Raw genomic sequence first — 24,802 nt, 5'->3', positions numbered from 1 at the left:
AGAGACAGTGAGCATTATGAGGATAATAAATAAAGTGGTGTCACAATGGAGAGTGATGGAAGGGGGCACCTCGGCTTCAATGGGATGGTGAAGGAAGGCCTCCCTGAGGAAATGGCTCTGAATAAAGACCCAAAGAAACCAAGGTGAGCCATACAGATATATGGGGGCAAGTGGGGCAGAGAAAAGAGCTGTTTCAAAGGCTCTAGGTGGACACATGTCTGCAGGGTTTGGAAGGTGCCTATAATCATAAAACATGCAACAATAGAAGTCTTGTAATTAAATATGTAAGTTGGGCAGCTGAGGTAAAGAGTTCTTTCTGGGATCTTGATGAGGGGATCTTCCTTTTAGGGAAGAACCCTGAAATTTGTGTGCTCCAAGGGATTATTTGCTGATTTGAATGGAAAGGGCATGTCTTCAGCTTTTGTTCTGATGTGCCCCCTGCCTCTTGGTGTTAGTTCAGTACCTCAGGCTTTGCCAACTTGATTTCCCTGGGAGAGTAGACTCCTGATACAGGGACAAAGTGCCAGTCCTGTCAGTAATGAAATCTTTGTGTCCCTGTTGACACTTATAAAAAGGAGAGAAGAGCTGCAAGTGCCCATTCTGATCTTCTCTTTGTGTTTCATCATCTCCAAGGTCCATCAGAAAGCTTGTGGGTTATTGGCTCAGATGGACCTGGGTTTGAATTCTACCATGATTTTTACTGCCATGAGATTTTGGTGAGAGCTGCTGAAACCTGAAATAGCCTGTGGTTGGTGGTGATGGTCCTCAGATTTGGGTTATTGATGCCCAGTGTTGTGGCTCTTTCAAATTTTGTTTTATTTTTGTGCACGTAAAATATTTATCTTTCCAAATTGAGAATGGCATTAGAAAGGTTTCCTCAGAGCACAGGGGTGTGGGCTGAGTGGCTGCCCTGGCTGGAGGGTGGGGTGCCTTACTACTGATGTTACTTAGCATTGTCAGTACACAGGGATAATAAAAAGCTGATGACCTTCTGTTGATTCCCCCCTCTCATTTCATAATGCTTATTCATTCATATGCCATTTAGCACATCTCATGTAACTTTCATAATAGACCTTCTATTTTGGAATAATTTTAGATTAATAGACAGATTGTAAAGATAGCACACAGAATTCCCATATTTACCCTTCATCCCATTTCCCCTAATGTTAGCATCTTACACAACCATGAAATGTTTGTCAAAAGAAGTTAATATCAGTACAATACTGTTAGCTGAATGATGGATTTTATTTCAGTTTCACTAGTTTTTCTACCAATGTCTTTTTTTAAAACCCAGGGTCCAATCGGGGTTACCACATTGAATTTCTTTTATTTTTATTATTGTAGCTCAATTATCATTTTATACATTCTTTATACACTGCACCTTATTGTCTGCATTTGGTGGGGTGGACCACTCCCACCCTCTTCTGTTCTGTGTGCCTTCTTGTTGTTTGTCTCAGGGAAGCACTGCTTCTGTTCATATGACCTTTATCCTTCTCTCCACACCCAAATATATATATATATATATATTTTCGTCTCCTTCTTATACAAAGATATATATTCTCTTTTGAACATTGCTAATTTTATTTAAAGGATGTAAATTGGAAACTCTACCATACGGGGGGTATAGATGTCTTCCTCCTTTTTGTATGGTTTCATAGCACTCTATTGAGTGGGTGCAGCCTGGTTTATTCATCTATTTCCCCATTGATGGCCATTGGGCTTATTTCTATTTATTGAGTATTGTAATACTGCAGTGAATCAGTTGTGGTTCTCTTAGGGAAAAACATGAGGCTGGGAGGGAGAAAGTGATATTTATTTGAAATCCCATAGAAAATGGAACTGAAGTGCCTTTTCTGTGGAAACCTAGGGACCCCTAAAACTTATATGTCTTCTTACCCAAGGGATTGTACTTTTGTGGTGGTTTTGACTGGAAAGCAGGCTTTGAAGATGTGTCCTTGGTGATAAGCAGGGGGTCCTATAGATGATGCTCAGCCTTGCCTCCCTTTTGGTCCTTCCAATCAAACACGGCTCCAAACCAAGACATTCAAGACTTATACTTGCACTTGCTTTGCAGCAGTTGCTGGGGGAAAAAAAAATGCCAGCTCAGAAATGAACTCTAGTCAATAGGGCCTTCAGTTCAGATATTCTCTTGGAATAATTTATTAACTCCCTGTAGACCTTGTGGTCAGGCACAATTAGAATCTTCTCCCACAGAGGCTGTGTCATGGGCTGGGGCTACAACCTGTAACATGGAATTGAGGAGGCCCAGGGGACATCTGTGACCTGAGGTGGGTAAAGATGGAATGCAAGAAACAGCTCAATGTAGGGAAAAGAGCCAGGGCTGTGCAGGTGGACAGACCTATGTTTGAATCTTTACTCTGCTAGGTGTTTAGCTGGAGTCCATTGGGCATGTTACTTTACCTCTTTGAGCCTCAGTTTCCTCATCTGTTAGATGGGAGTAACGATTGTTGTTGGGTCTAAGTGAGCTAAAATATGTAAGGCATGTAGTATGACGTATATAATAAATGACAGGTAATTAGGTAGAAGATTCAACTGCACTGGGTATAGACATAGAATGGTTTTGTTTTTTCGATCCTACTGTCAATTGTATGTTAAATCTCTCTACCCCACTAGGTGGCAGGTCCCTAGACTTTTTCATTACATTCAGCTGTTAGAAATCTCAGGTCCCTCTAAACCTCCAATTTTAGACCCAATGAAGGGACCTGAAGAAGTGGGGGGTTTAACTCTTCCCCATCCCTCTCCTTGATGTGTTGAGGTGGGGAGGAGGGAGAGGGAAATGGGTAGGTACAACCATTACTTAACTCAGCAAAGCTTTTGCTGTCTGGTGGCACTTCTGATCTCACTCTGGCTGACACCAGGTCTGTCTGTGGCTCAAGACTTTTTGCAGGTGGCTCCATCATTGGTGGTGGCCTTGGTTTCAACTTCACCCATGCCCTGTGTCTGTCACTGAGACCCCTAAGAGAGGGCCACCCTGCTTCCCTGTGGCTCCTTTCAATCATTATGGCCCCAAGCTCCCAAACGTAGTGGCTCTCTGGGTGCTCCCAGGTCTGTCTGGCTTTCTCCTGTACCACAGAGTCGTAGGCATCCTTGAAGAGCTCCAAGGCCCCAGAGAATCAGGTGGGAGGCTCGCTTCATCCTTTTCTCATACGCTTTGCTCAGAGTGCACTTCTCCAGGAATTATCACTGGGCTTTGCTCTGAGGACCACCCTGGAGGGGTCTTGTGGTTCTGCAGCTTAGGGTTGGGAACACTAGGTCCCTTCTTGTGGTCACCCCCATTCCCAGATTCAGGGCAGGTGACCATATAATTTATTGTCCAAACTTGGACACTTCTGAGTATGGAAGGGAGTGGGGAGTTAGGTAGTTATGCTAAGACAACTGATATAAATCTGGATCATCCTAGGTAAACCTGGGATGTATGGCCATCGTTTTCTTCCCCGAGAGGCCAGCTGCCCAAAGGGTTCTGTAATTCCAGAACAAAAGGAAAATTCCCACTTGATATCCTGTTACAGCAGCAATGATAACAAAGTAGGTGGTGGTGAGGATTAAATGAGAGTGCATGTTTCAAGGGCTTAGCACGGCTGCCAGCACACAGATGCTCATAGTAGGTCCTCTTGCCTCTGCTCCCCATTCCACCCCTCAGAAGCTCTATCTGATCAGTCCATTCTGAATTCAGAGCCAAATGATAGTAGTTCATATTCATTAAACACTATGTGCCAGGGGCTGTGTTAAGTACTTTATATGTTTTACTTTCCTAACTCTAAGGTAGGAAATTATTATAGAGACCATTATACAGTGAAGACAACTGAGGCTCAGAGAGGTGAAGTGCCTCCCCAAGGTCATGTAGCACATAAATGGCAGAGCTACTGTAGACATCCAAGACTGCCTAACTCCACAGTCCATGCCTGTAACTATTCTGTTGCATGAAAAATTGAGAACATAAGTATGAAATGGGGCCGAACCTTTTAACTTCTGAGCAGATAAGAGATCTCAAGCCCATTACCCAATGGAGGGAATTACAAGAACTGTCTGAGCTGGAAGTGGAGCCATGTACAACAATGAGAGATGAAGAGGTTTCTTAGGTCCATTTCTGAAGGATCTGAAGTGGTCAGAAAGAACCCAACCATTTGCAGGAGGGTGGATGCCACATGGGAGCTAACAGCTAGGAGAACTGCCATTGCATTATTTGTTTTAGCCCTCTGGCAGATTTGGTATGATGGAGGGATGAATCTGTAGACTGTCTGATTCAGTCAGTTGTTTTGCTTTGCAAGTATTGTGAGTTTGGTTCATTCCAGCATTTTACTGAAATGCCTGGTTTGGTTATGCTACCCATCAAATACTAATTGACACATCAAGTGTCTCTAAGTGCCCAGCTCTGTGGTGGTTACTTAGGGAGAAATGTGGTCTGTCATCAAGGGGTTATTTGCTACATAGTTTGGTGGTGGTGGTGGTGGGGATTTAATGCGGAACAATTTGCTCTATCTTATCTCTGCAAAATATTGCTTATGTTTATTTTATTTTTATTAAGGTATCATTGATACACAATCTTATGAAGGTTTCACATGAGCAACATTGTGGTTGCTACATTCACTCATATTATCAAGTCCCTTACCCACCCCACTCCATTGCAGTCACTGTCCATCAGCGTAGTAAGATGCTGTAGAGTCACTGCTTGTCTTCTCTGTGCTATACTGCCTTCTCTGTAACTCCTCTACATTACGTGTGTTAATCATAATGCCCCTTAATCCCCTTCTCCCTCCCTCCCCACACACCCTCCTTACCCCCTTCTCTTTGATTACTGCTAGTCTCTTCTGGGAGTCTGTGAGTCTGCTGCTGTTTTGTTCCTTCAGTTTTCCTTTGTTGTTATAATCCACAAATGAGTGAAATCATTTGGTAGATTGCTTATGTTTATTTATGCTTGCCATGCTTTGGTGTTATCCTCTAACTTTACACTTGGGAGATATTTTAGTTAGCTAGTGCCAGAATATTGCCAGGTAACAAACCTTTCCCATACTCATGGCATGTAACAGCGAACATGTACTTAGCTTGTACATCTGGGAAGATGGCTGGGGAAGCTCTGCTGAACTCAGCTGGGCTTGCTCATGCTACTGTAGGTCATCAGGATTTGCTGAGTTAGGAACTTCATAACTCAGGAAGTTTAAAAAACAGTCATGAAAGACTCCTGATACCTTGATTCTTCTGAAACGGTTGCCTACTTCACCTCCCTGTGTTTGTCAAGTCTCAGCATTGGAGAAAATTTTGCTTTCCTTGAGCAACTGGAGTATTATTGGATGGATGTCATGAATTTCATGTTTCCTTTTTTGCTATGGCCAACAGAAAGTCCAGAGTCAAATTTCAGCTTATCTCCACCTTAGGGCTATAATCACCATTTCTGATACTTACCTGATCCTAACCCACCTGTGTCTTCTTGTAAGGCATGCTCATTTATGGTATCTTATTGTATTGCATAGGCTTTTTTATAGCAGCTATAGTTCTTTTCTTAAATAAGATGGAGGATAAATGAACACACTAAATGCAAAATAAGGGAAACAGATAATCCATTCCACTAATATTTACTGCACTTCTATTGTTTACCAGGCTCTGTACCTGGAGTCTTCCGTTGTTGACTTTCCCTGCCCTTAAGGAACTCACATGATAATAGGCTACAGTAGGATCTCTTAATGTCAGCACTGTTGACATTTTGGATAATTCTTTATTTTGCATGTGTGTGTGGTTGTCCTGTGTGCTGTGGGATGTTTAGCAGCATCCCTGGCCTCTACTTACTGGACACTAGTAGCACACCACCCCCACTGTGGCAATTAAAAATATCCTCAGATTTGCCAAGTGTCCCCTGGGGAGCACTGTAACCTCTGGTTAAGGAGCACTGGGCTATGGTAAGTACCACTGGAGGAGGTTGGGAGCCAGAGACAGTTTGCCACAGGACATGGTACTGAAGGGTGGGCCAGGAGGCCAGCTGTGGGAGCCAAATGTTCGGGAAAGGAAAGGTCATTTCTATTACATGGAGCAGTGGGTGTTGGTGGAGCTGCACAGGGCTGGGCAGGAATGGGCAGAGATGAAGTCAGAGATGCAGGCAGAGCCAGGCTGTAAAGGTATGGTCTTGCAGGCTGTTATACAGACCTTGGGTGAATTTGATTTTGTAGGTTAGTGCATCTCAACCTTCAGGATGTCTGCGAGGAGATACTTGTTAAACCTGCAGATTCCTGGAAGCTAATGATTAAAATCTCAACCCCTGGATTTTAATCCAGGATTGGATATTATGAATAATGCAGTTAAGAACATTTGTGTCTAAGTTTTTATGCGGGTATGTTTTTAATTCTCCTGGATGTATCCATAGAGTGGAATGGTTGGATCATATGATTAATTCTAGGCTTAACCTTTTGAAGAATTGCCCGCACTGTCTCCCAAAGGAATCACACCATTTTACATTCCAACCACAAGTGCGTGAGGCTTCCAATGTCTTTGTATCTTCCCCAGCACTTATTGTTGCTCGTATTTTTTATTATATCCATCCTATTGTGTGTGAAATGGTATCTCACTGGAGCCTTGGATTTGCATTTCCCTGATGGCTAATGATGTTGTTAATCTTAAAACAGCTAGTTATTTCACCAGCAAAATGGATTTATTTGGCAACAGCAGAGAATTGCAATTCAGGATTTGCAAGCTATGGCAAAACTGTAGGCAATTCCAACAAATAAAAGAGAAGAACATTATTTTATGGAGAAGAAGGAGGAAGTTGGGAGGGGTTGTTTTGAACAAAAAGCCCCTTGGAGAAGAGCAGTGGTTTCAAGGTGATAATGGTTTCTTATTGGCTAAGTCGCTGGAATAGATTTCTTGTAGGAGATGTAATGTACATCTTTTCCTGTTGGAACCTGTAATTGATGAATCTTCCCTGTTGGAGTCTTTGGTTGGAGATCTGTAATTGACAGTTCTTCCTATTACTGACATTGAGTAGTTCAGGCTTCCCCTTCTACCCCCTTCAAGCCTCTCCTCTACTCTACTTTAGTGAGATTTCCTTTCATTAAGTTTCACAATGTTGAGCATCTCTTCCATGTGCTTATTTGGTGAACAGTGTGTTGTCAGACTTCTCCAGGTTATTCTAATGGCTAGGTAGGGTTGTGAACTAACTGTCCATGTTTAGGGAAAGCAGAGATGCCTGTAGGGTAATAAATATAGTTGGGAAAAGCTTGCTGGGGGAAGATGAGAGGTTAGACTTGCAGTGGCACCTGCTGCCAGCATGAGATTTCCTGGGAGCCCCTGCAGAAGGGATTGGAGGGAGAAGAGCTGGCAAGCAGAGAGCCCAGACAGGAGGCTCCTGCAGGGGTGGAGTGGAGGGGTCTAGCTGGGGGGAGAAGAGTGGAAATATAAAGAGAGACATTAAGAGTTCGAATAGATGACTTCAGGCTGACCAAGTACAGGGAGCAGGGGAGAGATGGGAAGGAAGAGCCAGATTTTGAATTTATTCTATTTCAATGGAAGAATGGGGAATACATTTTGGGAAAGAAAATAATGGGTCAGATCTGGAATAGGAGCAGAGAAAAGAGGTGTGGACATGAACAGCATTAAGCCCAGGGTAATAACAATAATATTCATTATATATAATATATATATTATATTATAATAAAAATAATAATAATAGCCCATTACCTTCTCTGGGCCTCCTCTACTCATCTCTAAGAGGGTAACAATCCTTTGTTAAAGGATGCCTAAGGGGATTAAGCGAGGCAATTGATATACCTGGAAAGTACTATGGACATGTACTTTGTTCATATATTGAATTTATTACCTTGCATTATTATTTACATTTGGCTCTCTCCATAAGAGACTGTCTTACTTATTTTTATAAGTGTCTTGTGTTTTTGTATAACCTCAGTGCCTCTAATTGATCAGGACCAGATTTACGTTTTTCTTCCCTTCTTATTAGCAGTTGAACACTCATGGTGTGCCAGGAATTGTATTTATCCCATGTTCCTTCTGCTTCTAACAACCCTGCAGTTTTCCATCCCTGGTTTCAGATGAGCAAAAGAAGCATTCCAGAGTTACTTCGCTGTGGGCTGTATGAATTTACGGTGGAGCAGAGGGAGGAAATGAAACTTTACTGGTTCTAAGTTTTACTCCAGATTGTGTAATTTTTTAAAAATTCTCCAATCACCCAATAAAATGGGCATGATTATCCCCATTTTGAAGATGAGGAAATGAATTGTCCAAAACTCCACACCTAGTGAGTGGCAGGGTCTGCAAAGGCCTGCAAAGGCCATGGCTCCCCGCTGTGTAGCTCATTGCCTCCACTGAGACCTACAGGCAGTGGGAGAAGGGATAGTGGAGGGGAACAGTCTGCACGTATTGACGGGGTAAAACTCAAGGGTTAGAGCCTGCAGTGCCACCCTCTGCACCTAGATGGTGCTCGAGGCTCGGCTTCGAGGACACACCTGGGGCTCCAGCCTACCTCTGGTTAGCAGGCTACTGGTTTTATGCAACAATTTATTGTAAGGAAAGGAAGAGACTGAAGCCATTTTTTTCACCTTTGTTTTGTTTTTGTTTCTGTTTGCAAAACTAATCCACCGCCTCTAAGCCTGCCGTTCATCTTTGTGGCTGCATCAGGCTAACATGCTGGCCAAATCCTGAGGTGAAGGTGGGTGAGGGCACCTGCAGGGTAAGACATTTCTAGCAGCAGACAAAATGAAAACCGGCCCCATCAGGGAGAGCCCCTCTCTTGACCCGCTCATCAAAGCTGCCATGGTTCACAGATGTCAGCACATTCCCTCACCCTGGAAAGCAGAGCCTCTGCCCCACCAGAAGAAAATTGTCAGAGGTAGAGTTTCTCATGGTGTTTGACCCCTCATCTTGTGGATCTAGAAGATGGATGGCAAAGTCATGGATTTGAATTAAGGTGTTTCCGTGTCATTTCTCTCACCCCATTTGTCTTTTCCCTTTGTTGGAAAAGAAGTTTATGTATTTGTTGCGTAGGCTGGGGTTTGCAAACGTGATGAGTGGGGTGGGCTGGGGTAAAACATGGGGGGGTGCTGAGGACTGCAGCAAATTGGAGGCATTGGTCTCCACTTAAAGAGAAGGCAACTGTTCCTCAACTTCAACTGCTGGGAGCTGCTGAATCACCGACTTCAAAAAAATTCTTGGCCCGATTTTTAAACATTTATTTATTTACTTTCAAGAAGTGAGGAATATGGGTTATTTTTATTTTTATTTTCCCCCTCTGTTTTCTTGTCTTTCGGGTTGATCCATTGTTTTCTTTCCACACGTTGGTAAGTTAGGCATTGTCTGTATGTCTTCAGTGCTTCAGTTAGAAGTGACAAGGTGCTGCCTTAACTTACCAGAGTTAATCGATACCCTTCTGTTTCCCTCTTGCTTTATAATGCTGTTACTGGTTCATATTTTACTTCCACATTTCTTAAAACATGATTTCTAGCCGTTTAAAGCATTATTATATACACAGTCTGTGTTCATTTAGGTTTCTCCACACTGGCCTTCACTCTCTGCCCCCAACTTTGCCCTTCCTGACCTGATATCTGGGATTATTCTCTGCATGAAGTGCATCCTTTACACTGTTTTTGCTGCAGGCCTGCTAACTCTCACTTTCTGTCTGAGTAAAGAATTATTTTAGGTCAGCAATTGTATTAGTTACCTATTGCTGCTGTAACAAGTTGCCACAAACTTAAGGCAACACAAATTTACTGTCTTAGGGTTCTGTAGGTTAGCAGCCTTGTGGGGCTAAAGTCCAGGCTGGTTCTCTCTAGAAGATCTAGGGGACAGTTTTTTTCCTTGCTGTTCCAGCTTCTAGTGGCCACCTGTATTTTTGGCTCATGGCCCCTTCCACCATTTTTCAAGCCAGGGTGTAGCATCTTCCAATTGCTCTGACTTTCATACTCCTGCCTCCTCCTTGTAAAGGCCCCTGCGATTACACTGGGCCCACCTTGATAATTTAGGATAATCCATCTTAATTCAATCACACCTACAAAGTCCTGTCTGCTGTAGGTAATCTGTCCCCAGGTTTTGGGAATGAGGACATGGACGTCTTTGGGGACACTATTCTGCTGTCCACAGCAATTGTTTTCTTTTTCTTTTTTAATTTACAAATTTTTATTAAGGTATTATTGATATACACTCTTATGAAGGTTTTACATGAAAAATAATGTGGTTACTACATTCATCCATATTATCAAGTCCCCCCTACACCCCCACTGAAGTCATTGCCCATCAGCGTAGTAAGATGCCACAGAGTCACTACTTGTCTCCTCTGTGCTATACTGTCTTCCCTGTGACCCCCCACACCATGTGTGCCAATCATAATACCCCTCAATCCCCTTCTCTTTCCCTCCCCACTCGCCCTCCCATACCCCTACCCTTTGGTAACCACTAGTCCCTTCTTGGAGTCTGTGAGTCTGCTGCTGTTTTGTTCCTTCAGTTTGAGGAATGTGGATTTTTATGTGATATTTCCTAATGTTAAAGTTGCCAATGAAATTAAAAAACAAAGGGGTGGGATGTTAAAATATTCTCTGTGGCCTCTGGTCTGGGCAGATTAGAATGGCTTTCTACCATATCCTCCTGTGTGAGTGTGTGTGCGTGTGTGCATGCAGGAGGATTAGAAGATGGGGACAGAAGAACACTTGGTCACCCAGGCGGCTAGAGAGGAAGAGGGTCTATTCCCTGGGGAAGTACGCAGATCTCTGGGAATCCTGGAGGCTGGAATCATGGCTGAATCTTGGTGCCTGGGCCTTCCTCTGGTTTGGGCAGCAACCTGAGGAGGGGCAGGAGGAGGAGTGGCAGGCATTGCACAGCCGATCATGTCAGCTGGGAAAGGTCTTGCCCTGCTGGTTGGAGAGGCAGCTTATCTGGACTTTCAGCTGGGATTCATGTTCAAAGGAGAAACACAACTGTTCTGAGAAATTGAGTCATGCCATCTTTATTTCCTATTTTCTCTTCATGATTGTTCTAAAATCTCAGTGTGGGATTCTCTTCATGCACCTTGTGGATTTGGATACCAAATCTGTAATTCCCTCCTCCCTCCCTTATTTTGGCCACCAGGAGTCCAAATGCCTAAAAATCATGCAGAACCTAGCAGATTGCATAGCTGTATTTCCCCTTGGTCTTTACTTCCCGTCTCACATATATTTTCCCTGGCTTTGTCTTTTAATTACATTTTCCAATTTTATTGTGTTGTGTACCTTCTTGGAAGTTGCCTCCAGTCCTTCGTGGAATGAATAAAAATGCTTGTGTAGTGAGGCACTTTGGCTGACCTAGCTGGGGGTTTAGATGCTTTGCTCTCTTCTCCTCTGCCCCTCTCAGGCCCTGGAGATTTTGTCATGGGAAGGAGGAAGATGGAGGACAGGGTCTGGCACCTCTCTTTTCCATTTAGCTCTCTGGGCTGGGTCTGAGGTCCTATGATTAGAGGGACAGAGACTGACAACTGTGTTTCACAGGAGGTCTGATGATATCTGGCTGGAAATTGTCAGACGTCTCAGAGGGACTTCATATGGCTCTGGAGATGAGCAAAGCAGCTTCAGGGCCTGGGTAACAATTGATGACACAGTATTGGTGGCAGTACCATTCTCTCAGGCTCTGCAGGAGCCTTGCTATTTGCTATTCACTGGCAACTCAACAGACTGGAAACTTGGGGGCATCAGCAATGATCTGTCAGCTAGAAACAGCAGTGAGGCTTCCCACAGCCTCTTTGTGGGCACATGTGTGCCAGGTTATACACACAAGAGCTTGGTGGACTCTGATCGTTAATGCAGATGGGCACATCAGGAAGGTTGCTTCACACTGACTAGAGACCACTTTGAGCGGGGCTGACTTCTGCAAACCACCCAGATTAACCAGGGGCACAAGCTGTCGTCAGTTGTGTATAAAAGAAAGTATGACTAGTTTGTCAGCACCATCAGCATTAGAAATACACATTTCATTAATCCAGCAACTCCAGTTCTTGGAATCTGTCCCACAGAAATGTTCAGGTATGTGTGGAACAATATATGTTCAAGATATTCATTACAGCATTGTCTCTAATAGTGAAAACGTAGGACTAACTTAAATATCCATCAATAAGGGAGTGGCTGAATGATGGACACCCATACTATTGAGTGCCATGTAGTTGTTAAAAGGTTGAAGTAAACTTCTATGTGCTAAAGTGGAAATATCTCCCAAACATGCCAAGTTTAAATAACCTACTTATCTATCTCTATATATAGAAAACCATATATAATACATACATAATTATATATAAAACTAGACATATAGCTATATATATGTAGTGTATGTGTGTGGCTATTTATGTACAGTAAATATTCCCTTCCCAAAGGAAGGCATCTGTTTATTGACTGGCTGTTGGTGACTAATTGATAATAGAAAACCACTGTCTGTGATCAGGGTCATATTCGGAATATTTGGCCATCCACAGGCTGACCCGTTAGAATGGATATTTTTCATGGGGGACAGGGCTCCAGGAGGTACCAAGGGTGGTGTTGACTAACTAGTATGGAAGTATTTGACTATTTAAACCACTGGGTATGGCCATACTGATGCCCCTGGTTAAATATTCGCCCTGATGTTGGTAGTTTCATATTTTAAAATTTGGATAAAAATGAGGTGGACTTCTTATGCCCTCATTTGTGTGTGAGTGACACTCTGTAAAGCGGGCTCCCCAGAGCAAGAGTGTCTCTGAATTCCTTGATCCTGAGGACTTGTTGCTCTGGGAACCAAATTCCCCACCCTGGATATGACATGGCCAAGTCCTGCTGTATCACAGCCTTTGAGAGAGCTAACCCAATCTTGTAGAAAACTTGGTATAATCAGTCGTTAATAACCAGAGCCTGGGTTTCCCATGGTGTGGATTGTTTCCGTATTGATCTCCACCTGCACTGTCAGCACTCTGGAAGGATTGAACTTTAAGTGCTTAATTCAGCCCCATTCAACCGATAATTTTGGTTTTGTCCTCCAAACAAAAGCACCCTTGTTTATTCTTCCTTTTACTTCCTACAAATAATAGAATCAATCCATTTCTCCCCCTTCCCCTGCCCAAACCTGGTCTGCTCCTGTAATCAATACATTTGGAAATGTCAATGTATTCCTTGGGGAGGAGCTTTCGGGAGAGGCTGGGGCAGGATGGGGAGGGGCTGGAGCTGATGGGGAGACAGCTTCAGCGGCCCCAAGAGGACAGGTTGCCATTTAAACCCCATCACACCAAATCCTCACTTAAATCATCTCTGGGCTTCCACACCTGGATCCAGGGTGTTAGGCTCAGCCTTTCAGATGCGGTTGACAGCAATACACCTCCAAGTGTTCCCGTTTGCTTCACAGCCTCAAAACCAAATTGCTAAGCTTTTGGGGAAACTGCCTCATGCTCACTCTGACCCCACCCCAGATCACTGGCCCTGAGCTCCACTTCACCCCTGAAGCTAGTGTTGGTGGGGGGCTATGGAAGAAGTGGTGGTGGGGGCAAGGATGGGAAGAGACTCAGAGCTGGTCTGTTGGACAAGCCAGAGCTGAACCAGCCAGCCAGAGGTCTACTTCTCCAGTGTAAGAATTTAATAATATTCCTGAATAATCAGAATTCAGACAAGTTCTCAGAGATCATTGTTTGGGGAAAAAGGCATTAACATGGTGTATCTACTAAATGCCAGTAATGTTATAAATAGTATTTTAATTTATCACAACAAATCTTTCGCCATGCCCAAAATGAAGAAACAAATGGGAACTGAGTGAATTGCCTGAGGTCATGTAGAAGGTAAATGACAGAACCCCATTGGGAACTATGCCTTTCAGACTCCAAAACCGTGTTTGTGTGTGTGTGTGTGTGTGTGTGTGTGTGTGTGTGTGTGTGTGTGATCTCTCTGTGCCTCATTTGCATCATTCAAAAAACAGAGAACAAAAATTTTACTTCCTCATAGAGTGGTTACAAGGATTAAGTGAGCTATGCCTAAAAAGTGTTCAGTCATATTAAGCACTTAGAAATAGTTGGTATTGTTATTATCATTAGAATTATTCCCCTGGTATGCATAAAACATTTGCTTTTGGAAATTTCTGGTTTGCACTGTTGTATTAGGCAGGAAAATAGATATGAGCAGGGTGGAAAGAGAATAAGGCCAGTAAAGCCCAATAGACGAGACTGAAAGAGTTAATCAGTTAAAAATAGAAAGCTCAGAAGGCCAGGAGCAACTTGGTCTAGAAGTTTGAATACTCCCCAGATAAAGAAAAATATCTCAGTATAGCCTATGTTTTCACTGTGTCAATTAGAACATACCATTGTAAGGTTTATTTTTGCCTGCTAAAAGGCCCAGCTTATTCAGGAAAAATTGTATCTTAAAGCTAAGATTGCATTTTAATCAAACGGATGGTGGCTCAGCCCACGTAGGAGGCAGGGCAGACAGTCTTGATATGCTTCCAGACAGAAGCTGATAGCCTGGAAAGGAATCAAAGCAGTATATTTCTTGTGTTAAGTTAAAAAAGAAGAAACTTAATGTCTTATCAAAGATGAACATTCTGGGACAGTAGGGCCGGTCTGCACCTGGCCCTGTGTCACATTCCTGAAAATCTTCAACCACCTATAAAACCTTAGACCCTAAGCCTTTCAGTGCGCTCCTCTCTCTGAGGTCACCCCCACTTTCTAAGTGCGTAGCCTTAAACTTTCTCTCTTAAACCTTTCAGGGGGCTTCTCCTCCCTGAGGTTGTCCACACTTTTTCTCTCTTTAAGTAACTTGAAATAAAACTTCTACTCTGCTTCACTGCTGTGTTTCTGCCCTTCAGTTCTTTGTTGTGGCGGGAACAAGAACTGAGGAAAATACACAATGCTACCCCCAACAGTTGCAAACTCTTTTTTCTTGACTTTTATTCCTAAAACATGTGACATTGGAAATAAGTAAGACACAATTTCTGTCCTCAAAGAGATGATCATCTGGTTGGGGAGTGGGAGTAGAGAAAGAAGAAAAAAAGAAACAAGCTATAATACTGTATCATACTTATTACAGAAGGGATATGTTTGAAGGGCAAAGAGGAAGGTGACCTACTATAGCCTGGGGAATAGAAATCAGAAAATGCCTGTGGGGAGATTTGAACTTGTGAAAGATCATGATTAGGTTTTAGCAGCCAAGGGGTGGGAAGGAATTGTGGGCACTAGGAACAGCATGTTCAAAGGCTTGGAGGTGTAAGAGAACATATGGAGGACTTGGAAGTAGGTTGTCGCATCTCAAATGAAGGGGGTTTGTTAAGAAATGGGCAGAGATGGGGCTGGGTAGGTAGACAGGGGTGGTTGTGGTGGACCTTCCTGACTGAGGAGACTTTATTTTGGATGTGTTGTGAATCTTTGAAGGTTTTTAAACAGAGAAGTGGCAGATTCAGGGTCATGTTTCAGAAGATGGCTTTGAGTGACAGGTGGGGGCTGTCATGGGGAAGGCTGGTAATAGCGTGGTCCCAGTGGAGGCTGCTGGAAGTATTCTAGAGAAGGCACTCTGAGCCCTGAATGTGAGTCAGCATAAGCTGTGACTGGAGAAAAAATGGGTTGGGAGAGCCATTGAGACCTGGAGTCCACAAGAACTGGGGATCAGTGGGAAGAGGAGAGTGAGGGAGGGAGAGAAGATCTAGAATGATTCCAGGCTGGGTGACTGGTGGAAGCACTGACCAAGGAAGGAGGCAGGGGGAGAAACATGTTGTAAGAGGAAGATGGAAAGTTGTTTTGGACACTTAGCATTTCAGATATTTGGGGTGTCCAAGTGAAGATGAGCGGGATATATGGTGCCTGGCTCCCATGTGGAGTGTGGTAATTGGTGACAAATAGATCACTAATAAATATTTGAGGAAATTAGTAGATGGCTATAACTAGAATGTGGTGAGATTGTGCAAGAGGAACATGTGAGTCAATCAGGACACCAAGGAAAGAGTCCTGGGGAATATTAACTACCCCAGAGACCCTCAGATAGTGAATTAAGAGAAACTTGAAATTCAGAAATCCTAAGCATGCCTATCAAGAAAAGAACATTCAGGGTATGGTGAAGAGTCATTTTCAGTACTGATGCTGTCCTATAAAATTTATAGACTAGCTAACCTTTTTCTTTCTCAGAAGTAATAGCCAACATTTATTGAGTACTCGCTGTGTGCTGGGCCCTGTGTCAAGGGCTTTACCTGCATTTCTTAACTCACAGCCTGATGACAGAGAGGTGCTATGTTTATTCCTTTTCTGGAGATAAAGACACTGAGGCTTGGAGACATTAATTGCTGGAGTCCTGCAGCTGGTGTGCAGTGGACTGGGGTTCAGACCCGCAGCTTGGGCTGACTCTGAGCTAAGACTCTTCATTACTCTTTTGTCTCTGGTGGAAGCACTGACCAAGGAAGGAGGCAAGGGCAGAAACATGTTAAATTTCGGGTCATTTAAAAATCAAGTCTGAGCTTATCAAGCTGTGGAAAGGAGCTTTGGCTCTTAAGTAGTCAGATTGAGAGAATGCTACTGTTTTGGAGGAATGTAGGAAATGTAAGTTGCTCCACTGTCCTGTGTATCTTTTTTTTTTTTTTTTTTTTTTTTTGAGAGGGCATCTCTCATATTTATTGATCAAATGGTTGTTAACAACAATAAAATTCAGTATAGGGGGGTCAATGCTCAATGTACAATCATTAATCCATCTCAAGCCTAATTCTCGTCAGTCTCCAATCTTCTGAAGCATAACGAACAAGTTCTTACATGGTGAACGAATTCTTACAGAGTGAATAAATTCTTACATGGTGAACAGTACAAGGGCAGTCATCACAGAAACTTTCGGTTTTGATCATGCAATATGACCTATAAACCATCAGGTCAAATATGAATATTCATTTGATTTTTGTACTTGATTTATATGTTGATCCCACATTTCTCCTATTATTATTATTATTTTTATTTTTAATAAAATGCTGAAGTGGTAGGTAGATGCAAGATAAAGGTAGAAAACATAGTTTAGTGCTGTAAGAAGGCAAATGTAGATGATCAGATGATCAGGTGTGTGCCTATGGACTAAGGATTAATCCAGGCTAGACAAGGGCAGCAAGACATCCACGGATGCAGAAGATTTCTCTCAAAGCAGGGGGGGTGAGGTTCTGAGCCTCACCTCTGTTGATCCCCAAATTCTCACCTGATGGCCCCCCTGCGACTGTGCCTGTCTTAGGTTGTTCCTCCCTTGAGGAATCTTACCCGTCTCTGGCTAACCAGTCATCTTCCGGGGCCATACAGGGAAATGTAAAGTTGGTAAGTGAGAGAGAAGCCATATTGTTTGCAAAGGTTAGCTTTTTACTTCTTTGCAGATTTATGCACTGTGGCTTCTATGCCCAGCACTTGTCTCGAGGTATCTTTACCACCTGGAGGAATTATGATACTCGGTAAATTCGATATGAGGCACGAATTCTATTTAAAGTTTGTAATTAGGAAGGAAGAAGAAAAGCTATAGATGTAGCATATGAAGGAAACTTGGGAGGATTGATTATTTCTTTGACATATCTTCTTGTATAGTACCTTAAGTATGTATAGGTTTTAAACTACTAACTAATTTGCACACACATGTTGACATAATAGGAATACGGTGACATAAACAAAGCAAATCTATAATTACCAGCCATCTCCAGTGAAGCCAAGAAAACCATTTAGGCACCCTAGGCATTTGTGAAAATTTATCTATGATATGATGGATATTTTCCAACTGTACTTGAACCATCAGACAAATTAAAGCAGCCCATTTCTGGGATCTGTTCACATCCCATATGTTCTTTTAACCATAGATAGTCTATAGTCATGAGATTTTGGGGTGCTACAACTTGCACCCCTCCCAACTCCTGGTTGAGTTCCAACAGTACAGATCCAGTCAAATTCGTTGTCTCACTGTATGCACATGCCAGCCTAGACATCTCCCTCCTCCTTCTTATGGCAAGTCCAGGAGATGGTGGGCTGGATGCAGCCACAACCGCAGCATCGTCCGGATCCCTGTGGAGGCTTTTTGATGATCATCCCCCGGCACGAGTCCTCCAGAGAGTGCTGATGCCGGAAGCTCCTCCTCATATCGTATCTTAGTTCATTTTCTGGGTATCCAAGCTAGGCCTTGATCTTCTGCGTAGAAACAAACAGACCCTTTGCCCACACTTTGACATGCCCTCTATACCACTGTGCAGAACTCATTGGAGGTCAGCACACAGTAACTGCTTTTTTTTTTTTTTTAATTAAGAGAAAGGAATATTATCAGAAAAGAGTACCTCCATAGCTGATCATCTGACACCCTTTAAGTGATCAACATTAAGGATATTTAAAGCATGCATTGATCTTTGATTTACCAATAGTTTTATCCTGTTAAGGAGTAATCCCCCTTTTCTTTCTTTCTTTCTTTTTTTTTTTTTAAATTTTTAATCTACACTTACCTGAAGAATACTATGTTTACTATGCTCTCCCCTATATCAGGTCCCCCCTAACAACCACATTACGGTTACTGTCCATCAGCTTAGCAAAATGTTGTAGAGTCACTACTTGTCCTCTCTGTGTTGTGCAGCCCACCCTCCCCTTTCTCCCTCCCCCCCATGCATGCTAATCTTAATACCCCCCTTCTTCTTCCCCCCCCTTACCCCTCCCTGCCCACGCATCCTCCCCAGTTCCTTTCCCTTTGGTACCTGTTAGTCCATTTTTGGGTTCTGTAATTCTGCTGCTGTTTTGTTCCTTCAGTTTTTCCTTTGTTCCTATACTCCTCAGATGAGTGAAATCATTTGGTATTTCTCTTTCTCCGCTTGGCTTATTTCACTGAGCATAATACTCTCCAGCTCCATCCATGTTGCTGCAAATGGTTGGATTTTTCCACTTCTTATGGCTGAGTAGTATTCCATTGTGTATATGTACCACATCTTCTTTATCCATTCATCTACAGATGGACATTTAGGTTGCTTCCAATTCTTGGCTATTGTAAATAGTGCTGCGATAAACATAGGAGTGCATCTGTCTTTCTCAAACTTGATTGCTGCGTTCTTAGGGTAAATTCCTAGGAGTGGAATTCCTGGGTCAAATGGTAGGTCTGTTTTGAGCATTTTGATGCACCTCCATACTGCTTTCCACAATGGTTGAACTAATTTACATTCCCACCAGCAGTGTAGGAGGGTTCCCCTTTCTCCACAGCCTCGCCAACATTTGTTGTTGTTTGTCTTTTGGATGGCAGCTATCCTTACTGGTGTGAGGTGATACCTCATTGTAGTTTTAATTTGCATTTCTCTGATAATTAGCGATGTGGAGCATCTTTTCATGTGTCTCTTGGCCATCTGTATTTCTTTTTTGGAGAACTGTCTGTTCAGTTCCTCTGCCCATTTTTTAATTGGGTTATTTGTTTTTTGTTTGTTGAGGCGTGTGAGCTCTTTATATATTCTGGACGTCAAGCCTTTATCAGATCTGTCATTTCCAAATATATTCTCCCATACTGTAGGGTTCCTTTTTGTTCTATTGATGGTGTCTTTCGCTGTACAGAAGCTTTTCAGCTTAATGTAGTCCCACTTGCTCATTTTTGCTGTTGTTTTCCTTGCCCGGGGAGATATGTTCAAGAAGAGATCACTCATGTTTATGTCTAAGAGGTTTTTGCCTATGTTTTTTTCCAAGAGTTTAATGGTTTCGTGACTTACATTCAGGTCTTTGATCCATTTTGAGTTTACCTTTGTATATGGGGTTAGACAATGGTCCAGTTTCATTCTCCTACATGTAGCTGTCCAGTTTTGCCAGCACCATCTGTTGAAGAGACTGTCATTTTGCCATTGTATGTCCATGGCTCCTTTATCAAATATTAATTGACCATATATGTTTGGGTTAATTTCTGGGGTCTCTAATCTGTTCCACTGGTCTGTGGCTCTGTTCTTGTGCCAGTACCAAATTGTCTTGATTACTATGGCTTTGTAGTAGAGCTTGAAGTTGGGGAGTGAGATCCCCCCTACTTTATTCTTCTTTTTCAGGATTGCTTTGGCTATTCGGGGTCTTTGGTGTTTCCATATGAATTTTTGAATTATTTGTTCCAATTCATTGAAGAATGTTGCTGGTAATTTGAGAGGGATTGCATCAAATTTGTATATTGCTTTCGGCAGGATGGCCATTTTGACGATATTAATTCTTCCTAGCCATGAGCATGGGATGAGTTTCCATTTATTAGTGTCCCCTTTAATTTCTCTTAAGAGTGACTTGTAGTTTTCAGAGTATAAGTCTTTCACTTCCTTGGTTAGGTTTATTCCTAGGTATTTTATTCTTTTTGATGCAATGGTGAATGGAATTGTTTTCCTGATTTCTCTTTCTATTGATTCGTTGTTAGTGTATAGGAAAGCTACAGATTTCTGTGTGTTGATTTTGTATCCTGCAACTTTGCTGTATTCCGATATCAGTTCTAGTAGTTTTGGAGTGGAGTCTTTAGGGTTTTTTATGTACAGTATCATATCATCTGCAAATAGTGACAGTTTAACTTCTTCTTTACCAATCTGGATTCCTTGTATTTCTTTGTTTTGTCTGATTGCCGTGGCTAGGACCTCCAGTACTATGTTAAATAACAGTGGGGAGAGTGGGCATCCCTGTCTGGTTCCCGATCTCAGTGGAAATGCTTTCAGCTTCTCGCTGTTCAGTATAATGCTGGCTGTGGGTTTATCATATATGGCCTTTATTATGTTGAGGTACTTGCCCTCTATTCCCATTTTGCTGAGAGTTTTTATCATGAATGGATGTTGAATTTTGTCAAATGCTTTTTCAGCATCTATGGAGATGATCATGTGGTTTTTGTCTTTCTTTTTGTTGATGTGGTGGATGATGTTGATGGATTTTCGAATGTTGTACCATCCTTGCATCCCTGGGATGAACCCCACTTGGTCATGGTGTATGATCCTTTTGATATACTGTTGAATTCTGTTTGCTAATATTTTATTGAGTATTTTTGCATCTACGTTCATCAGGGATATTGGTCTGTAATTTTCTTTTTTGGTGGGGTCTTTGCCTGGTTTTGGTATTAGGGTGATGTTGGCTTCATAGAATGAGTTTGGGAGTATTCCCTCTTCTTCTATTTTGTGGAACACTTTAAGGAGAATGGGTATTATGTCTTCTCTGTGTGTCTGATAAAATTCCGAGGTAAATCCGTCCGGCCCCGGGGTTTTGTTCTTGGGTAGTTTTTTGATTACTGTTTCAATTTCTTTGCTTGTAATTGGTTTGTTTAACTTTTGTGTTTCTTCCTTGGTCAGTCTTGGGAGGTTGTATTTTTCTAGGAAGTTGTCCATTTCTTCTAGGTTTTCCAGCTTGTTGGCATATAGGTTTTCATAGTAGTCTTTAATAATTCTTTGTATTTCTGTGGAGTCTGTCGTGATTTTTCCATTCTCATTTCTGATTATGTTGATTTGTGTTGACTCTCTTTTTCTCTTAATAAGTTGGGCTAGAGGCTTATCTATTTTGTTTATTTTCTCAAAGAACCAGCTCTTGGTTTCGTTGATTTTTGCTATTGTTTTATTCTTCTCAATTTTGTTTATTTCTTCTCTGATCTTTATTATGTCCCTCCTTCTGCTGACTTTAGGCCTCATTTGTTCTTCTTTTTCCAGTTTTATGTCCTGTGTATCTTTGGGTTTTTTTTTTTTTAGGTACTTTCCCCTTGTCTTTCCTCATCTCTTATGATTTTAAGTTGATGGCTTTCAAAAAGCTGCCAGCTTTGGGGACGGATGCTCTGTTTCCCAGTCATGACCTGGGGGACTTCTGTCCATCCGGACTGAGGTCAAGGGTGAGCTAGTCCCAAAGTCAGTTGGATGAACAGATCCTTCTTTTTTGGCTTGTGGAGGCCAGTTAGTAATTGTGGATGAATGGATTCATTTAAGTGCCTTCAATGAACTGAGTTGACAGGAGGCAGTGATCAGTTCCTAAATGGAGCGAGGGACCTGTCTGGACTGAACACATCACCTTGCCCTGGCTGTAGTAGCTTCAGAGTAGCTCCTTCAAGGAGCACGAAGAATAAGGCCTGCTAGTACTCCCATGCATTTATTTTTGAGCAATCTTGTTTTTCCCAATTCCCATCTCTTGTTAGAACAAGCACAGTCTTTAGAGTCAGACAAGACCTAGCTTTGAATTCTAGGCCTGCTTCTTGCTAAATGAATGGCTTCATGTCCAGAGAAGACCAATCCAGGAAGAGCCAACCCTGAAGTGCCAGAGTGGGTTGCACTCTGACAATGAACTCTTCAGGATGTTTTGTCATGGAATCTTAATTGCTGTAAACCTCAGTGTTTAAAAAATCTTTAAAATGGGGCCAGTAGAACTTACCTTGCTATACCCTTGTTGTGGACATGAAATAGGGTAACAGATTTAAGGTGCTCATCATGGGGCCTGGTACTGCAAAAGTACTCAGTATATGTGGGTCCCTTTTCCTTAAGAGAATGGAAAAGGTAACCCCTAGATAATTTGTAGCTGGGTATTTACTCCATTACCTCTAGTAATTTTGATATTTTCACCTAAATAACATCTGCTATTAAAATGGCTCCCATGTTTTGTTACTGTGTTACGAGAGAAATCAGCAATTGCTTAAGGAATTCAGGTGTCATAACTACTTGCAGACCAGTGCAGGGACTCTTCATAGAGCCCATGACTTGCACATGACTCATGGTACAGAATCACATGAGCTGTAATCCAGTTTCGATAAAGAACTCCCTTCCTCCCTGAAAAAAACCACATAGGTGGTATGTATAGGTAAAGCCAGACATTCACAGATACATGTTGATCCACAGTCGTGGGAACACAGTATTTGCTGGAATTGATGCTGATGATTTTGCGAGGCTTGGATGCTTTGGATGCTGGTCACCTTCCACCAGCAGATGTCCAGGCAGCTCTGAAGCTCAGGAAGTGTGATGTGATACGATGAAAGATGAAGTAAGAACAGATCTTTGCAGGACAATGTGAGAAGAGTAGGTTGCATTCTGACACAATGAACTTTTCAGGATGTTTTGTTATAGAATCTTGCAATGTGAGGGTGAAAGGTGTAGAAGGTGCAGGAGATCCAGAATTTAGAAATAAGGCGTACTTTGTTGCTCAGATATGAAATTAATAAGCAGTGGATCAGAGAAAAGAAATGCAGAGACATGACAACAATGACGACAGCGCACAGCGGTAAGTGCAAACTGGTGTCCTAGGCCGGAGTCTCATTTAGGTTCGGGAAAATATCATAATGGGAGGCACAGACAATAAACAAAATGAGCAAGTACATTATTTTGTGTATTGGGGATAATAACTGCCCATGTGAAAAATAAAGTAAGGAAAGAGGATAAAGAGTGCAGGGTGCAGGTGGATGTTGTAATTTCAAGTAGGTAGTCCTGGAGGGCTGCAGTGAGTAAGTAACTCCTGAACAAGATGTGCCCCCATGTCCAGAGAAGAGCAATCCAGGAAGAGGGAACCCTGACGTGCCTAGGCATTGAGCCACGAGCATTCCTGGTATGTTCAAATAAGAGCCAAAAGGTCAATGTAGCTGGAATGGAGCAAAGAACAGGAAATGTTCAGAACAAAGAAACGTTCAGGCAAGAACAGGGTGATGGGAAATGAAGTCAGAGTGTTAACTGGACTGAAGGTTCCTGGGGCGATCAAGTGACTATTTATCCCAACAAAGGACTTATTGTCACTATCATCCTTATTCTTATCATTGTTCTCCTTGCTCTGACATTTTGCTAGACACTTGGACAAGCACATTACCTTAGAGTCTTCCCCATCCTCATGACAACCCTCTGGGGTAGAGTGTGTATCTTTTCCTAGGTACGCAGTCATAACTAGGAATGCTCCTACAAGAAATCAAGACTGGGAGGTTAAGCAATTTTGTAAGGTCACACAGCTCAGTGCAAAGACTCAGTGTCTTTTCTGTCACGCTATCCCCCCCCCTTTCAAAACAATGCTTAGTTGCATCCCAACTTCCAGCTTTTGCTTATAGCTTTTCAAGTAAGAACAGTTAAGAAGTTCCTGTGTATTCCTGCCAGTTGCTTTTGATGCCTCATCTTCCTTCTTACTGGGAATGGTAAAAATGGAATGGGCAGACACGATTTCTCTAGGTCTCCCTGTTAGGGACTGTGTGTGTGTCTCCCCCAAATTCAGATGCTGAAATCCCAACCCCCAGTGGGGAGGTACTAGGAGGTGAGGCCTTGGGGAGGTGCTCTAGTTTAGATGAGGTAATCCTCATCGTGGGGGGTTAGTGCCCTTCTAGAAGAAGGGGCCAGAGCTTTCTCTCTCCAGCTTGTGAGGCCACAGGCAGAAAGAGGCTATCTGTAACCCAGGAAGAAGGCCTTCACTGGAACCTGCCTGTGCTGGTACCCTGATATTGGACTTCAGCCCCGAGCTGTGAGGAATAAATTACTGTGTTTAAGCCACTTAGTCCATGGTGTTTTTGTTATATCAGCCTGAACTGACTGAGAATTCCCCTGCAATTTGTAGAGTATTTCCTTCTTGAGTTGTGGCCAGAAGACCTGTTCACAGCATCCATCTTGCCCAGATGCTTGGTGATTCTTGGTTGTGAAATCATCTTCCACAACTAAATTCTCCTGCCAAGAGTGTCCTCTTTTTCTTTATTTGAACTTTAATCTGTAGTTACTAATTTTTGCTTCTGTGTTTCCTCTTCTTTCATTTGGCAGTAGCTGAGGCAGGATTTGTTAAGTGTTCAATGCTGCATGTGGAAGCTTTCTCAAAGTTACAAAAGCTGCTGTGGTAGGGACTTTAGATATGAAGCTATTTATGGTTCTTTCTCCTTCTAGGTGGAGAATTGCACTTCTGTGCCCCTTAGCATTAGGTTAGGTCATGCAG

At 42.5% G+C, this 24,802-nt stretch overlaps 1 long non-coding RNA gene across 2 annotated transcripts in view; it reads left to right on the top strand.

Moving 5' to 3' along the window:
• Positions 1 to 62: 62 nt before the first annotated feature.
• The window catches only part of LOC140843736 (uncharacterized), a 111,628-nt gene continuing 86,888 nt past the window's right edge, over positions 63 to 24,802 (top strand). For both annotated transcript variants that reach the window (XR_012121743.1, XR_012121744.1), the window contains exon 1: positions 63 to 143. This is a non-coding gene — a long non-coding RNA (uncharacterized lncRNA). The remainder of the gene's footprint in view (positions 144 to 24,802) is intronic.

Source organism: Manis javanica, chromosome 10, assembly GCF_040802235.1.
Source record: "Manis javanica isolate MJ-LG chromosome 10, MJ_LKY, whole genome shotgun sequence".
In the NCBI taxonomy this organism is placed as follows: Eukaryota; Metazoa; Chordata; class Mammalia; order Pholidota; family Manidae; genus Manis; species Manis javanica.
This window is presented reverse-complemented; position numbering and strand designations above follow the sequence as displayed.